This window comes from Hirundo rustica, chromosome 6, assembly GCF_015227805.2.
Source record: "Hirundo rustica isolate bHirRus1 chromosome 6, bHirRus1.pri.v3, whole genome shotgun sequence".
Lineage (NCBI taxonomy): Eukaryota > Metazoa > Chordata > Aves > Passeriformes > Hirundinidae > Hirundo > Hirundo rustica.
Genome location: NC_053455.1, coordinates 1,927,436 through 1,941,088, shown reverse-complemented (window position 1 = coordinate 1,941,088; position 13,653 = coordinate 1,927,436).

Genomic DNA, 13,653 nt, shown 5'->3' with positions numbered 1-13,653 from the left:
CCCTCTTTGGAGGCTCATTCCGGGTGCTGGGGCTGCTGTGGTGGTGGTTCCTGCACAGATAAAATGTGCTTTTGCAAAATCGTTCTGCCCTGTGTTTTCACCTCCGCTTTTCTGCTGTAAAGATCCACAGCGTTCAAGTTTGACACCTTCATGTTATTCTGGCGAGCAGGTTCCTTGTGGCTGTCGCTGTTTCTGCGTCTTGGAGCACAATGGTGGCTTAGAGGAGGAATTTTGCAGGAATTCTCACTTATCTGGTGGAAGCAGCTCTGGAAGTTGGGCCTGTGACACAGGCACGAGTTACTGTGGCTGAGTTTTCTCTAAAGAACCGGTGGGTTAGGAAGAGCTTTATTTGCAGGCTCCCAGGAGTTTTCTGCACCTGCCTCGAGTTCAGGCTCCCTTTATCTCCAGTACGAGAATTCCTTGCGAACTTCCCACATCCTAAAACGCTGTCCTGGCTTGCCGAGCGCGGCAGCGATGATTAACGAACGCGAGAAGTTAATTTGTCAAACCGCACGCGTTATTTGTTACCTTGTTATGAGAAGAGCTCCTTAATTACCCAGTGGCCTGCAGGAAGGGATTTGCTGCAATATTTACACCAACGTGGCTTCCTGGGTGGAAACTCTTATTCCAGAAAAACGAGGAGAAGATCCCCAAATCCCAGCAGGGGTGTAGATGGTGTCCCAAAGCGCAAAGGGACGGTGTCACACTGGGACACTCTGACACTCTCCTTGGTGCAGGGGGTGATGCAGAGGGGAGCAGCCTTTCCCAAGGGTTTGGAGCTGGTGGAACAACTGCGATTTATCTACAGGACTTGTGGTGTCAGCACTTCCTTTTGCACAGGGCTCGGATCTCTTCTTCAGAAGATAAAGGGAGGAAGTTGTGCTTTTTCTTCCCTGCCGGCTGCTGCTCTGCTGTGCCCTCAGCTTTGGGCCCGCGTCGCCCAGGTTGTGCCCGTCCCCGGGTGACAGGCACCTCGTGGGAGGGGGCTGGGTTGTGTCACCACCTGCGTCACCTCCTGTCAGCAGCTGTCCCCGGCGAGGGGGACGTAAAACCCGCCTGCTGCCACTGCTGCTTTGCAGCTGTGGAGAGGAAACGGCCGCTAACCAGGGCAGCAGGGAGGGGCCGCCTGTCCCCGGAGCCACCACGTGAAACAGCTGCTTTTTGGGGAGAAAAAAGGCCTTTGGGGAAGGGGAATGGGGTTCTACAGGGGCTCAGCTCTGCTGTTTCTGGAGAGGCTGGTGGCTGCCTGAACTAGGAGAGGGTGTGGAGGCCTCATGGAAAACGGGATGCGAGGGAGGTGATCCTGCTTCTTGCCAACCTCTCTGTTCTCGCACCTGTCCTGTTCGTCCCAGTTGGATTTGTCCCGATTCCTTGGAGAGAGAGCATGTTTTGGTGCCACTTCCATTAAACACAGGGACTCTTTGGAGAAGTCTGGCTGTGACAGTCAGGCTCTGCCTGGCCTCTGGGGTGCAGCGGGTGCCCTGGAGAACTCCTGTCCCTTGCAGTCCCTCCTGCCATGCCAGCCCAAATCTCCCAGCTCTCCATGTAAGAGAGCTCATCCTTGGGCTCTGCCTCCAGGCTGGCTGTGGTGGGAACCAGCAGCACCAAATCCACCCCATCCCAGCTGTGAACCCACCCTGTGCCTCACCTTGCTGAGATTTGGTTGTGTCCTCACAGGAGGGAGCGGGAAACCTCCCTGTGGGAGCCGGTTTTGGTGCCACAGGCAGAGGCATTTGGGAGTTTGAGGCGTTTGCCTAAAGTCACGCTTAAATTGCAGATAATTTTCTGGCTTGGTTTCAACCCCAGCTCAGGCGATGGGAAACTGTGGGTGCGGAGGTCATGCCTGATTTTCCTGGCAGAGCCGTGATGCTCCGGTGCTGGGTCAGCCCGTGCCCGTGGAGGGTGGCCGTGCCTGCCCTGTCCCTCTGGTGACAGCAGTGGCAGTGCCACCATCCCGTGGTGCCTCTGGGGCTTTGCTGGGCTGCTCGCTCCTGGCTGTGACAGCCGCTGGAGCTGTTCCAGTTCCACTTGGACGGAGGGAGCGCAGTGTGCGATGCCAGCTCAGCACCAGCCACATCAGCCACTGATGGCTTCTTGTCACGGTACCAGTCACAAACTGCAGGACCCACTCCAGGGGTGTTTCTCCCTTTTTTAGGACAAGCAGGAGATGTAGGGTAGCTGCCAGAAGGAGTTGCCGGTGTCCAGATCCGGCCATCCGTGAGTGATTCCCAGTGCTGCTGCAGAGCCCCTGGGACTGTGTGAGGCCAGGACCTGCTCCCACACATCCCACAGGGCTGGTGGCTTTGCTTGGGAAAGTGTCCTCCCCAGCTGTGTAATCGTTTTCCACGGCATGTAGTCCTGGACAAATGGATTCTCCTCTTAGAAAATGCCTGTAGCATTAAGGACAAGGGGTTTTATTCCTGTGGATCTCCTCCTGCTCCCCCCAGCTGCTGTGGGCTCCCGCTCCATGGGCAAACAGCTCTGTTAAACGGTGCCTTGGGTTTTTTCTGTGGCTGCTGCTGCCGTTGTGCCATTTCCTGAGCCCCACTGAGCAGAGCACGGTGACAGCGGCAGGGTGACAGTCACCAGCTCCGTGACAGGAGCTCACATCCAGGGGCTCTCCCGTCCCTGCTGCACCTGCCCCCACCTCACGGGGCCCTGGGAGGTGGGCAGGGCATGGAGGGCCTGGACATGGGGAATGGCTTCCCACTGCCAGAGGCCAGGGTTAGACTGGATATGAGGGAGAAACCTGGCTGTGAGGGTGGGGAGGCCCTGGCACAGGGTGCCACAAAACAGCTGTGTACCCCTGGATCCCTGGGCGTGTTCCAGGCCAGGTTGGACAGGGCTTGGATCAGCTTGGGATAGTGGAAGGTGTTCCTGTCCGTGGCAGGGAGCAGAACAAGGTGAGCTTTGAGGTGCCTTCCACCCCAAACCATTCAGGGATTTCATGATTTCAGACCCCAGGTGTTTTGGCAGCCCCACTGGGGGGGTGGGGACACTCCTTGATGGCAGTGGTGGTGTGGATGTGGCTCCTTGGCCCAGGACATGTTCCCAGCACTGCCCCACGAGTGCCTGTACGGCGTGTGGGGTGTCGGGAGGGGGATCCCAGCCCTCCCCTCTGAAATGTGTCAGTTTGATCTGCTTGCTGCTGGTGCAGTGTCCTGTCAGCCCAGGCTGGGGAAGCCGTGGGACCGCGGTCTTGTGGTCTCCTTTCACATCCTGAAACAAATAAAGTAAGTTTCTTTACTGAGGCTATGCAAACCATGAGTTTTGTGCCGCATAGAGGCCCCAGAGCTCCTGTTCCTGCACCTGTGGGCAGCCAGAGCTGTGGTTTCCGGCCCTGAGTCCGAGCCCCAGGACCTCCAGGGTGGTGGTGGTCCACGTTTGTGTCCAAGTTTAGTGTCTTCTTCTGAGGATCAGCTTCTCCCAGCCACCAGCCCATGTGAACTGGAAGAAAGATGGCAATGAGCAGAGAAAGCGGTGGCTGAAATTCTGTCAAACTGTTCCGGCCCGTGGAGATGTTTTTGGAGGATGCTTCCCAATTTTCCCTGTGGGATGGATTTCTGAGTCCACCCCGAGTTGGCCGTGAAAGGTTCCCCCCATCCTTGTGAGCTGTGGGACCTCGTGCCCAGGCACCACCTCCATCTCCAGCCCTGTAATTATCCTGTGCCAGTTCTTCCTGCCCTCACCTGCTCCCATGAGGAATGTGGGAGCAGCCAGGGGCTTATTGGGGTGACTCGGATCACGAGGTGAAACGCCTACTTTGGTGTGGCTGATTCTCTATTCCTCTTGTGCTCCTGGGTTTGCTTTTTTGGGGTTTATTAACAAAAAGGAAACCTATAAAACAGGAAAGGCTGCGGAAGTGAGAAGGCAGCAGTGGGCAGGAGGGAAGTGGGGGTGCCTTGAGAGGGGATGGGCTGGGATGTGGTCCCTGGTACCCCGCCAGCGCCAGTGGGAAGTGCAGGACGGCCCCGTGTCCAGAAGGACGCGTGGCAGAGCTCTCTCCATGCTCGCTGCCATGAGTTCACCCGTTCCCTTCCACGCGGAAAAAAAGCCGCGGTTTTCCCTGTGTTCCGCGTCTGCCCTGGAGGAGGCTTTGCTCGGGGCGATGCAGCGCTGGCAGCCTTGAGGCCCCATCCCGGCACGTCCCTGTCCCTGCTCGTCCCGGCCCTGCTGAGCCCGCGCTTCCCATTGTGCGGAATCCTCTGACTCATCGCTCTCTGCTCCGCTCCGGTGCGATCCCCGGCGTTTGTGTTCCCCTGCGGGGCAGCGAGCGGCCGCTTCTCCCCGCTCTGCCCGGCCTCCGGAGCCCGTCCCGCCTCCAGCTCAGCATCAGCACAATCCTGGCCTGGAGCAGGCGTTTAATCCCCCTGCGGGTCGGATCTCTGCGCAGGAGGGCGGGCGGTGCCGCTGTGCCCGCTGTGCTGGGGCTGGATGTTTCCCTGGCTGCTCCCTGCCTCTCCACGCGCGTCCGTGCCCTCGTGCAAGCTGCAGTTTCCATGCCCAGAGTGCTGCACGGAGCCGTTCCCAGTGCAGGCTCTAGGAACCCGGTCTGAAGCCGTGGATGAAGGTGGTGACGGTTTTCTGTGGGTTTTGCTCCCCCTGCCCAGCCGTGCCAGCCTGACCCAGCTGATGCCCGGTGGGCTCTCAGGGCTGGCAGGGCCGAGTCTCCACGTGTTGTCCGCACTTCCCTGTGGATTCCCAAGCTCCAGCTGCCCTTGCTGAGTGCAGGATCCCATAAGTTACCTTAAATAAAATTAAAAACCAGAAATAACCTGGAACAGCTGCCCCCAGGCTGCTGCTTCACCCTGCCGAGCGTGTTCAGGTGCTAATTCCAGCATTGCTGGTTTTGGGGCAGGGTGTCTCTTTTTTGAGAAGTGCACCATTTTTGGGTGAGCACATCACTTCTTTGGGATGTGCATTTTAGGGAGAGCAGCGTGGATCCAGATGTTGCTTCTCACAGCATTTTCTGGCACGTGCGGGATCCTGAGACATCCAAGAGCCCTGGCAGGAGAGGAAATCAAGTGGGATGGGACGGGTGGGCTCTGTGAATCCCACAGGAGCTGGAAGGTTCCCACTGGAGCCAGGAGTTCCCCAGGGAAGCCAAGAGGATCCCACCACCCACGCCATGGCTGAGTCACTCCAGCAGGTTTGGCACACTCAGGAGAGTTTTGCACCCACCACCCCCCGTCCTCCATTCCATCCAGGTGCCCAGTTTCCTTCGGATTTTGAGTGCAAGGAAGGAGTTAAGCAGCTACAGGCTTGTGTGGATTTGGGCCAGATATTTAAAGATCCAGGGCTGGGAAGGGAAAGGGGAGGTGTGATACTCTCCAAACGCTCCTTGCAAACACCTCGGAGGCTCCCACTGCCGGCGCCGTCCCCGCGCTCCCGACAGCGGCTGGTGGGGGAGAGGCAGAAAATGCCTTCCTCCTATTTTTAGCTCTTCCACGGTGTCATTAGAATAATCTGGGATTGGAGGATGTTGCTGTGCAAAATTGCCTGGGAAGGTAGAACTCCAAATGTGAAGATTTGGGATTCTGCAGGGTAGAGGTGATGGGGATGGAGAGGAGACACGTGGCAATGGTCCGGCGGGAGCTGCCCAGGGAGCACCGGTGGTGACAGGGACGATCTGTGCTGATGTGACACAGCAATTAATAGACACGTCCTTAATTACATCCCAGGAGAGGGGGTTTAAATAGAGATGAGGCACCTGCCAGGGTGGGTTATCCAGGCCAATGGGATGTGCTCAGCCCTGGGCCAGCGCTGAGGACATGTTTTCAGCCTTGTCAGCGATGCCACCAGGCTCCTCAGCTTGTCCACGACAGTGTTCCCTCAGTGCAGCCTTTGCAAATGCTGTCTGGAGCCCGCTGTGTTGGGAATAAAATACCTCAGGAAGAGCTGAGCTAAACGGAGGAGCTCAGCAAGGCCTTGTCAGGGAGTATCCTGTTGAACCAGGACCAAACCAGCAGAAACTACCCCCAGAAATGGCTCCCTCTGAGCCGGAGCTCATGCAGGAGTCACAGCTCTGGGCACTGGCCCAGCTCGCAGCCACCCTCCGCCCCCCCTGGGTCACCCGCCCTCATCCTCCTCCTCCTTTGCCCCTTGGACAACTTGGCAAAGTCCAAAGCTAAACATTAGCTCAGGTGTGGGAGCAGCTGCCAGTGGTCAATGTGCCGCCCGCAGCCGTCCCCTGGCCGGTTGGACCTCGTCCCCTTGGACTCAGCCTCTGTTTCCACATGTTTCTCCGCCTCATTTAAGGCACAGCCTGGTCCCTTCTGCAGCTCCTGGGGCCAACCATCATTTATGCACCTCCTACCCAATCTTTGCCCAGAAAAGCAATGTCTCCCTGATGCATCCTCCATGCCCCCACCAAAGCTCTTCCTCATTGTTCTGCTGCCTTTGCACCCTCCAGTTCCCCTTGCCTCCCTTTTCCTTCCTATCCCAGGAACTTCACCATCCCCAAATGATCTGATTTCACATCCCAATTGCAGCTTGAGTTCAGCCTGGTAAAAGCTGCAAATCCAAACCGTTGGGTTTTCCTTTGGCTGCGCTCTGGTCCTGGCGGGACCATCCTGAATTTGTCCTACCTCCATGCTGAGTCTTTTTTCCTTCTTGGCAAACAAGATCATGGAAAAAAAAATCTTGGGACCCTTGGGAGTGTGGCCAGGTTGGAGAGCATCCTCCATGCCAGGTTGGAGGTGGACCAGAGCATCTTCCTCTGCAACCAGATGTGAAACAGAGCTCACAGGCTCATGGCAAACCCTGAGCAAGTGGATATTAAGTCTTGGGGGATGAGTGGGACCCACGTGCATGTTTGGAGTGGGGCCTTGGAACCTGCTACCACAACCAAGCCAACTGGGAAACTGGGAAAAAGGAGTCACCCCCAGCAGAGTGACAGCCACGAGTCCCAGACCATCTCTCCTCCCTCACTCCTTGCCCCCACACAACTCCCCTCTCTCAGAAAGCTCGGGGTTTTTTGGGAATAAACCCCACTCAAGGCAGGGATGGGTCCTCCACCCCCAGCATTGCCACCCCACCCATCCCCAGGGCTCCCGCGGCTCCATTTGAACGCCGCTGGAGCGCGATCCTTGCACGGTTAATTGGATTTGGCCACTGCGACAGAAGGGCCGGGGATTAGGGTGAAGGGGAGGAATTACAGGCGAGGGCGGGGGCTGCCCTCGGGGTCTTTTGTTCCCAAGGATTATAGGCAGGGGCTGAGCGCGGGCTTGGATGTGGTGGTCGGGGTTGGATATTAAGAAATTGCGGTCGCCGTAATCGTGGTTGGGGTGATCACTTTGTCACAGCACCGCGGGTGGCCCCGGGGAGGGCGTGGGGGACATGGGACTGGCCCCTCCATGGACAAACCTCCAGCTGTCCTCAGGTTCAGAGCTCGGTGCTGGAAATGAAGGATGCTCCAGGTGCCTTTGCAGGAAGGAGGCTGCTCATCCAAACCCCGGGCTTGCCCAATGCACTGGATGCAAATACTTAAAAAGTGTTAAAGTAGTAAAAAACCCCAAAACTTGGTGGTGCCAGCACTTGGGAGTTTTGGCAATTCCCAGCTTGGGGAGGACATTGGATCTACTTCAGGTCGTCTGGGAGCTGATAAACCAGCCAGAGCATGGTTTATCCAACCAAACCAAAATTCAGAAGCCAGCGGAGGTGAGAAAGCAACATAGGACAGTAGCTGGAAGTCACCAAGTGACCTCCCTGCTCTGGAGACCAGGCATCCCCTGGATGAGGCAAATTCAACATGTTGTGGCAGTGTGGGAATTCCAGAGGCAAATCCTGGGGGCAAATCCCAAGGACTTGGTGAGGCAGCAGCAGCCGGCTCAGACCGTGTCACCACTCACCCTTTATCTTGGCAGGGCACTGCCATCCCCTCCCTCCTCCGTATTTATTTTGGGAGACTGGAGAGAGCAAGGCTCATCCGTGCAGGACCCAAATCCATCTGGGAGGGCCGGGAGAGCCGGGAGCTCCTTGGGGCAGCCAGAGCCAAGCAGGGCAAGTCGGAGCAGTCCAAGAACAGGAAATACCTGCTGCACCTCATGGCAGGAATTACAGGTGTGGCCACCGGGGCGTGGATGCCATGGACGGAGAGATTCTGCTCCAGACTCTGCTCCAGACTCTGCTCCCAGACTCTGCTCCCAGACTGCTCCAGACTCCTGGCTTCAGCTATAAAAAGGAGGATGAGTGACCAAGGCATCAGAAGTGCCCTTTGTACCCTACTTTGCTCCGGGCTCTCGGCAAAGTGATCACCACGGCCCGGCCCAGGAGGTGTAGGAAGAGGCACCAGCCTGCCTGAGGGTGGCCAGAAATCTCCTTTTCCACTCCAATTCCCAGCTTGCAGCCAATATCAACAGGTCTGGCAAAGCCAAGGATGTGATTTCACTCAGGGAAAAATGGGTGATTCCATAGGGATGGGATGGCAGCACAACGAGCCCTGGGCTCAGGTGTGGGGTCTGTGGTCAGCTGGACAATCTTCGGGTTTTTCACGCAGGAGAGCAGGGAGGTTTCACACTGCCCAAGGCGGTGCTTGGCGTCCACTGTGCAGGAGTTAATTGGGTTTTCTTTATGTTAATTGCGAGGGGAAGTGAAGAATGCCCTTAATTAATTGGAGGGCAAATCAGCCGTGCAGAACGGGCCGGATTTACCAACCCATGCACAAAAATCCCAGCTCTCCCCCTCGCCATAGCAACGGGAAAACGCAGGGGAGTCTGCTCATTCAGCCAAAAAACCACCCAGGATACCCTCCTGTGTTACCCTCACTGGTGAATGGGTCCTTCCCAGGGAAAATTAAGACTCAAACTAACATTTTTCTGGGATTAAAAGACTCCTGGGAAGATTGGGGTGCCTGGAATGGTTGGGTTTGCCTTGTGCTGAGGGGCCTTGGTGGGGTTTGATGGGGCCTGTCTTGACTGGAGGCATCTTGTAAGACCCAGTGCTGAGCCCTGGGAAGGTTGTTTGTTCCAGGAGGGATGTGCTTCACTCCAGGTTCTCCCACCCCACCCCTCTTCCCAGCGTGACCTAAATCCATCTGTATGGGAAGAGGGGTGGGATTAACATGCTCCCTTCTGCATAAATGATAATAATAAAAAAACCTGCCCTAAAAAAAAAATAACACAATTCACTCTTGTGAACCAAACTTTGGGAGCAGAGAAAGGCTTTGGAGAGACCCCAGAGCTCGCCTCCGCAGCCGCTCCCAGTGGGAAATGAGATGTTTTCTCCACTTCCATTCCAAGCCTGAAACATCCCTGCTGAGACAGCTGGTTCCACAGGTCCCAAAAAAAAAAAAAACCCAAAACCCACAACAACCCTGTGTGAGTATGAAAATCATATTGAAAAGAACTGAAATTTAATTAGGTCACATCCTTGTGATCTGGTGATGCAAATCAGCGCCTGGCACACCGGGGCTCTGCCTGGAAAATGTGACAGCGGTTAATGAAGAAAGCACGCCGGTGGGATTTCCCTCCCAAGCTGAACAGCTGGGGAGAACATCAGGAAAACTTCATATCCCTCTGGATTTGTGTCAGCTGAAACCCTCCTCTGGGGCTGTTCCGGGCCTGGAGCAAAACAGGGGCTCCCACCTGGGGCCACAGTGCGGGCGATGCTCATCGGCATCGGGGTGAAGTCAATCACTGCATTGGCACTGTCATTCCCACTGGAGATTTCCCAGGGAGGCCAACGGGCACTGCCAGCCCCCCGCTGTGGGATGTGGGTCAGTATCGACCTCCTGCTTCATCCACACCCACTGTGGGGGCCATGGATTGATGAGTGGGTGCTGCAGTTCGTGCTCCAGTTTGTGGTGCTGCAATTAGCCCCCCACATCTGGGGCCGTTCCCACCTTCCTTTTGGGGAGAAAACCCAGTGTTTTTTATACATGCTGTCCAGGACATGTCCTGGGTTTAAATCCCACACCCTTGGGGGATTTCTCATGTTCTCCCATATCTCTTGTTGCTTCTGGGATCAAACAACTCTCCACTTCCAGCTTTGGCTCTGGAAAATGAAAGGAAAACCTTCTCCCAACCCCAGCAGCAGCTTTCCCACCACATTCCCTTGATCCAGCCTCCTGCAACCCCACTTGAGATGTCTCAGATATTTTACACACACTCCTGAGTCTCGGTTTAGGAGGAGAGAGCCAGGCCACAGCTCCATTGCTTGGCAACAGATTTCCTTCCCAAAAATCCCACCCCAAACCCAAGTGTTATATATAATTCAGTGGGAAGGCCCGCAGGCAACGCCCTGAGAACGCAGCCTGAGCTGTGAGAGCTTTGTGGAGGGGATATTTTGGGAAGAGGGGAGTTGGTGCCGGGAAGACACGGCTGGGAGATGGGGAGGTGCTCCCGAGGCTTCACACTCGTGTAAAGGAAGGGCAGAAATGCCCAGATCCAGTTCCCACAAACCAAGAGAGGATGGTGTGTCTGCCCAAAAAAAGCACATGGCAGGACTTGGAGCCACATCAGAGCCTTTTTTTCCTTGCCATGAACCCCCAGCAGACCAGAGAAGCTGTGGCTGCCCCTGGGTCCCTGGAAGTGTCCAAGGGCAGCTTGGATGGGGCTTGGAGCAGCCTGGGATAGTGGAAGGTGTCCCTGCCCATGGCAGGGGGTGGGACTGATGAGCTTTAAAATCCCTTCAAGAAACAAACCATTCTGGGATTCTATGTGTGGTGTCACTGATCCATAAAATCTGGGATTTGTTAAACACAAACATAAGCCTTTTCAATTTTTATATATATATATATATATATATAAATAGATATCAATCTTTGCAATTGGAGCCAGTAGCAGTCTTTGGGGTTTTTCCCCTTTCCCTGAGCTCACCCCCAGCACAGAAGTAGATTTAGATCCAACTTAGATGCACATCTAAAGGCATTTCCATCCAGCTCCAGGCCTGAGCACGGCCCCACACGTGGACTGCAGCCAAGCTGAGCGTGTTGGATGTTGGCTCTGCTGCAGAAACATCATCCCATTCTTCTTTCCAAGAGCTCCAAGCTGACAAAGCAGCTGGCCTGGAAAGATGCTCGGGGAGCTCCAGCCCTGGATCACCCAGCCCTGGCAGCTGGGAAGAGCTGCTGGTCCTCCTGCTCCAGTTGGCCTTTTCCAGCTTTATTTTGAGGGGGCAGCACAGATCCCACCAAAGCTCACGGAGAAGTTCGGGACCTGCTGGAAGATGCCAAATCCCCAACCCGCTGCTTCTCCTGGATAACGGATCCTGCAAATGAACACTCCACGTGCATCCCCCTTCCAGCACAGTCAGGGCCTTTGTCAGGACAAGCAATGCCAGCACAGCTGGAGTCTGGATTTCCTTGTGTATTTGGGAAGCAGCTTCATATCTCACATTAATTGCTTTGTTAATTACCCTCATCCCCCTCCGCAGCGTCTCTGGGGGAGCGCCGATGATGTGCTCGTTGGCCACGCTGGATCACCGGGGCTTTTTCCCCAAGCCCTTTTATTTATTAGCTGGAATTATCTTCCAAACTAACAGGATTGAATATTTTTGTTCCACTTGGCCAAGACTTTATTGACCGTGGAGAGGCAGAAATCGCTGCCACACACCCACGACACGGGTGGAGACGCCAAGGTCGGGGACGGGGCGGCCGGATCGACGTCTCGACATCCCAAATCCAGAGACTTGGGGAAGCAGCAGCTTAGGCATCGCTTTTCCCTCCGTGCTGCTCCCAAAAGCCTGGCTGTTGGCACTTAACTGACTTCAGACACGCTGTATGTGCACATACATTCCTTGGCCATGCGATCAGACCAGGAAAGATTGCCTTGAGCCCAGGAACCGCAGCGGGAAGGAGGCTGGGAAGAGCCGTGCAGTCACCGGGGCGGGAGCGCTGCAGCCTCCAGAAAAGCTGCAGTCAACACTTTTTTTTTTTTAGGAGACGTGGTGCTAAAAGAGGAACCGCTGCGGGACGCGTGGATGGAAAGGCTGAGATGGGTGTGGGGAGGGGGAAGTGCTGTTATTTTGGCAAAATCCCTCTTTCCTCTCACAAATCTCCCTGCGGGAGGACTTTGTGCAGCACGAGCGGCTGTCCCTGCGTCCGAGCCCCTCCCAGGATCCCGCTCCAAGGAGCGGTGTCTCCCAGTAGCCCGGATTGTGTCAGGGACCGCTCCCACCGGCACGGCCGAGCCACAGGGTGCCCCAGAGCTCGCTCCTAGGCCAGCGGGCGATGTCCAAAGCACATTCCAGGTGGGAACCGTGGCCGGATCCAGGCACCATCCCCACGCTCCTACCACATGTCTGGAGGGCAGCAGGGTCTCAGCCCTCACAGGGAGTCTTGCTCCAGTCCCTCAAGCTGTGTGTTCCAGATCCTGCTCTGCTCCCACCCCGAGCTGCCATTGGAAGCTCAGCATCCCCAAAACAGCCTCAGCCCCCGACCATCAGGAATTTTGGCAACGCTGGCGTGGCCGAGCCATGGTGTGGCCAACGGGCTGGGATGCTCCGGAGCTGTGGCAGGAGCGGGGTTGAGCCCTCGGTTCCCCCGGGATGGAACAGGCCTTCCATGCTCCAACAGCCCAACTCCGGGCCAGGAGCGCGTCACTCACTCGCTGGTGCCGCACTGGAATTTGCATAATTCCAATTATGCTTCCAAAACGGGGAACAGGCTCTGACAACAACTCTGCAGTGCCTTGAACAATCAGAGAAGATGGAAAATCATTGTCTCGGACCCGATGGCCTCGCGAGCACCGTCAGCTGGCACCGAGTCAGCGGCGGGATTGCGGTGTGGGAAGGGATGCTGCAATCTGGGTTTTGCCATCGAAACCCATGGATATAAATGCGCTTGAGGAAGAACGAGCCTCCCCCAGGCACTGCTCTGCCTCTCTGTCCTCTTGTCCCTTCGTCCTCCACCCCCTGCTTCCCCAGGGGCCATCCCAGCTACCACAGCTTCTGCCTCTCCCAGGTTTCCCCTCTACCCGGAGGCAAAAGAAAAGCAGGAATGATGGAGCCGACCGCGAGTGCCATTGGCGTGTTGAGCCATCGCTGCCCACGAGGCGGGCGCAGCAGGATATTTAATCTCCCTGAGTCACCTCTCCCTCCCTATCTGCCATCTGCGAGTGCTCCGGCCTGAACTGCAGGTTTGGAAACAGGCTGCGGCTGTCCCGGAGCCTTCCCCGCTGCCGCCGAGAACGTTTTTGGCAACATGGGAATGCCGGGGAGTTGGTAGATGTTAAACGAGTCTGCAGATCCCATGCCTTAAATAGCACCTGGTTTCCCAAGGGCAGATGCTGGCAGGTGGGACAGAGCCCAGGAGGAAGCTGCGGGTGCCCCAAGCCTCCTCTGCAGACTGAGGAACCGGTGGCAAAACGCTCCGGGTCTGGTGTTTAATTGCCCGCGGTTAATTGGCAGTCCAAGGGAGGAGGAAGCCGCAAGGAGAGACGTCAATTCATAAACCCTCAAGTGTTGGGAAGCTCCAGATTTTCCGAAGGCTCGAAAACAGCCCGGCTGCTGAATAATGCATCAGGCTGCCGAGAAGTTGGCAAACACCGGAACCAGTTAATCCACGGATCCCTCTCGGATGCCAGCACTCCTCCAGTGCCAACGTGATTAACCAGTTTCACTACTGGGAGCGTTTCCGGGAGCTGGAGAGCCTGGAGAGGGGAAGGAGGAGCTGTGGAGCCCCTTCTCCCCCATGGCAGGGCAGGGCCAGGAGGA